This window comes from Halyomorpha halys, unplaced genomic scaffold (assembly GCF_000696795.3).
Source record: "Halyomorpha halys isolate HHAL.00 unplaced genomic scaffold, Hhal_1.1 Scaffold2026.1, whole genome shotgun sequence".
NCBI classification, from domain to species: Eukaryota; Metazoa; Arthropoda; class Insecta; order Hemiptera; family Pentatomidae; genus Halyomorpha; species Halyomorpha halys.
Genome location: NW_027111518.1, coordinates 9,673 through 14,604, shown reverse-complemented (window position 1 = coordinate 14,604; position 4,932 = coordinate 9,673).

Genomic DNA, 4,932 nt, shown 5'->3' with positions numbered 1-4,932 from the left:
ATTTTGTCTCTATCAACCTCACAAAGATCTTAGTGAATAAGATTAATATAACGTAAACATAAGTAACGAATTTTCTGAAAATTATAAATTTTTTTAATACATGAATGAAAAACCTCTTAAGTTAATATGTATAATATTTTGGATATACAAATCTCTAAAAAACAGCTCAATAAAAAAACAGCTGAAAACAAGAAAAACTTAAATAAATAATAACTAAAACTTCACAATATAAAAATATATTTTAGTTTTATATTGAAAAATATGAGTTTAATGTAGTCCAATGATTAATGTGGTAGTTTTTCCTTAATAATTTTGATTTATAATTAATAACTAAATATTATTAGCAATTTTTTTTTCTTTTCAATATCTTATATGGAAATATTTATGCCTACTGAAAGGCAAAGCATGTTAATGAGTTTTAAGGGAAGAATTCGATTTATAACAGTATAAACTGTAAAATGAGGCGAAATAGTGCCATATGGGGTGAGAATAGCCCAGAGATAAGTCCAGCAAATAAGCGCTCTCTTGTTGGCTATTGGATGTATTGGCTTCCCTTATTTCCTCTATGTAGTGGTACGTTTGTTTAGATTTACAAGTGATATCATACTGCTCTAATACCATTTTTAAGACTTAAAATTTTATATCACTTTATTGGGAAAAGTTTTGGTCCTCGTGGTACGAAGAATTAACTTATGCACTGAGAAGCAATATATGTGTTCTATCAATAAGAATGGACTGTTTATTTTGCAGTATGTGTGCAACCCAACAGAGCGAGCCATATGCCATTACAAAGGCAGTATTTTTAAATTTTGATTATTTGCTTGTAGAGCTCTCTCGCCCTTAGTTCCAGATGGAATCTGGCCCACCGTTTTGCAAAAAAGCACTGATGCGACTTCGTTTTCCAGCAAAATGTATCACTCTCCATTAGAGATGGCTAGTGCCAGCATTGTGCCTCATTGATGTAATGGTACTGGTAGCAAGAGTGCAAAAGATCCTGCTCTTTTGGCATGGTCTCCATGATCCCCTGACCTCACTCCTTGTGACTTCTTCCTGAGTGTATCTCGCCAAAGTAAGCCTCACAACTACCTATTACAATAGAATACTTCGAAGAGCGGATAGCAAGGGTGACCAGCTTGGTGGATCTGTCATTATCCTCCAATGTATTTAGAGGTTATTCTCCAATCGTCTTGTCTGTACTGCAGTAGGCAGGCTGTCATATTGAACATTTCTGGGCAAGAAAAAAATCCTAGAAGAGTCAAAAATATGGGAGTTGGTCGAAATGTTATATTATTTCTGTCACGGAAATACAGCTTTATTTAGGGCTACCTATCTTTTTATAACGCGTGTCACAACCAAGAGTTATCCATTATTAGACGTAGCTGAACTGTATCCTCTCCCTTATTCCTACACCCTACCACCATATAACTATTTATGGATACTATAGGCACTTTTTGAAAATGTTAAAAAAAAAAAAATACTTACACAATGAAAACGGTTAATAAAAATTATATGTACAATAACAAGATGTTTAAGGAGTAACCATGTACAACCTACTCTCTAATCGTTAATATCCACTGATTGAAATAATTTAAACTTATCATTTATATAGACTATAAATCAGCTGTTAATTTTGATCATTTCATACTTGAAAGGTTCATGAGATTCATTTTTGCTAAAATTTCTAATAAAATTTGTCGAGTGAAACTATTTAGAAAAGATTTTTTTTTAATAGGTTATTTACTGCTATTGACAACTTTATTACAATGATTGCAATTAGTAAATGTGATGTGAGTTATAAAATGGCATGACTCAATCTTGTGGAAAATACACCCATTGATAGAACTCCAATAACGTTTCTAGAACAGATCACGAGGCTATCTTCTTTTCAGACGCCTAGGAAGATAATTAGGTAATGGAGAAGTAAAAACAAATGGTTTAGGTTAGCTATGGTGTTTATGAAGGATTAGTAGAATAAATTTAAACTTGTAATTTAGTGGAACACCATTTACCTTGCGTGTGATCTAGTTTGATAGAACTAGAAAATCCGTTCTCTTCTTAACTGATACGATTCTGCTGATAGGGCTAGCACGTGGATATCAGCCATTAACAAGGGCTGTCGCTACCAAACCGTATTTTCAGGCGAGTGGCAATCAGCCAGAAGCTATTACCAAAGAACGCCGACATTGGCTGCTTAAGATTCAAAGAATCCCGGGCAAGCTAACGGTGCTGGCCACACCAAGACTCTTCCTTATTGTGATGGCCAGGAACTGAGAGGTACATGAGGACAGCCAAGAGGGTAGGAATACCCTCCAAGGGTAGGAAATATATCTTATAATCTTAACATGTTATAGCACAGTAAGTGGGTATTTCTATTGTATAGACATTTACACTACGATAAGAGCGATTCGCCCTCGTATTAAGCCGGCCATTTCGAAGAATCTTTCTCCCATCCGAGAGATGTAGTTTTCTTTTACTATATGTTCACTATAAGATTTTGATGAAAAAAAAAGAATTTTCTCTACGCTGCTTATTATATGTTTTGCGCGATTGTAAAGAGTGGTACAGTATTGTAAACAAAGTTGTTAAAGTACCTTGTGAGTCGAAGAACTTGATTGTACTTCTCAATTTCTTAAGATATGATAAGTCTACTGATTCATACAAATTTGACAATTTACATATACAACAGGCTATTTCGAAAATAATTTTATTCTGGATAGGTGTAACAATAAGTTAACTTAAATTCGTAAACAACTGTGAACTGTAGAAGAGAGAAGGTGCGCGGGGTGCCTTGAGAGGTATGGACTACCTCAATAATAGGCACTGCGTTGAAAATCATGGATCACCTAGATTTTGCACATCTACCTTACACAGTGCAAATTATCTAAAGGCAGGAGTTTTCTGAAAAATTAGGGTAGAGTTTCCAAAAAATAGTAATTTGGCACACATTAAGTACTTGGGGATAACTCAAGACAGGCATATCAACTTCTCAGGCCTGGCTACTGTGGAAAGAAATTGAAATAGTCAAAAATTCAAAAATAAATTTCGAGTCGCTGCTTTAAAACATTTTTTCTCACACACCTGCCTTAACTCTGAGACTCAAATTAATTCAAAAGGGCCCTATCAATATGATTTTTTTTTTTTTTACTGCAAGTATTCAATCCTTTCAGAAAACAAAAGATTAAAGATTTCAAATTATGAAGAAGATGGTTAGGGTTGTGGTCAAAAGATAAACAGAAATAGTTAACAACTATTTATTTTCCGACGTTTCGCCTCACTTTGTTGAGCTTTTATCAGGACTAAGAAGATAAAAAAACAACTAAGAACATTTTGACATTGTAAGATAATAAGATACAGAAAGGTAAATTAAGAAAATTAAATACAAATAAAAGAAAAGAAGAAATAAAATAGTATTAATATGAAATAAACAATGCTAAGAATATTAAAAAATACGTAAACTATAAGGTTAAAAATGTACAGAAGACTCAATAACACGTTAAAACTGAAAAGTAGATTTGAGAAAACAAAATTTAACAATATTAAAATACGAAAAATTAAGAAGTAAGTTGAGAATAAATTAAGCTCGAGAAAAGACAAATAAAAATAAAATTAATAATAATAATAAATGAGTAAACAACAAATCAGGACCACCCACCTTTTCAAATTGATAGCTTTCGTAACTTAGATAGAATATCGGAAGTGTACATGAGTGGAGCAATTTATTTTATATTAATACTATATTATTTCTTCTTCACTTTTATTTGTATTTAATTTTCTTAATTTAGCTTTTTGTATTTTATCTTACAATGTCAAAATGTTCTTAGTTGTTTTTGTACCTTTTTAGCCCCGATGAAGCGCTGATAAAGCGGAGCGAAACGTAGGAAAATAAATAGTTGTTAACTATTTTTGTTTCTCTTTTGATCGCAACCCTGACCATCTTCTTCATTATTTGAAATTATAAGGTCAATTATTTATAAATATAATTTAAAGATTTTAGTTCCCTGAAGAACATGTTATGCAGTTATCAAGTTATGCAGCAGAGGAGAGGGGGTGGCTGCTCCATCTACATGTAAAAATAAATTTATTCAATCAAAAAAAAATTTTTTTTAATGCAATAATTGTAATAACTAGGGATAGGATTTTTATTTTTTCACATATTTTTATCTGACCATGATATCTGCGATTCCTTACTTACTAAAGATGTTTCAAGACATTTATGGTCAAAATAAGCCATTTTTATTTCACATATTTTTAAATATTTGATCTTTTTTACATATTTTGTTGTAAATCACATATTTTCAGAAATATTTGTTATTTTAGACATATCTTTAGGTATTTTGTCCTGAATCACTATTTCATTCAACAATATTTCCTTAAATTATCTGTTCAATTTTAAATATATTTTTCGCAACAACTACGTAAAATTCAAGAGAACGCACGAAACTTAAAGGTGAAATTTATGATTTATCATAAATAGTGCGTGAAAATTCTATATCTTCATCTTTGAACACAAATTAAAAGCAGTGGCAATAATAAATTTTCACACAGAATTACAACGAGAATTACTCAGAATCAATTAAAAAGAGTAAGGGTCTTAATGAAAAACACAAATAAGTATGATTAACTTATTTTAATGTGCCGACGTTTCGGCTAGAGTTTTTTTCAATTACCTATGTATACATTTTATTTCCCGCTTCTCTCATCACTTCATTTTATTAATTCTATTTTGTAAAATTATTCATTTTATGTGTAAAATTATTCTGTTTATACTTCCTTTTTATTTTTAGCGAACATTCTTGAAGAAGGCTAGAAACTCTAGCCGAAACGACGGCACATTAAAATAAGTTAATCATACTTATTTGTGTTTTTCATTGACCGCACCCCCAATCATCTTCTCCTCATTTATTATTCATATAATATATAATAAAAACATAT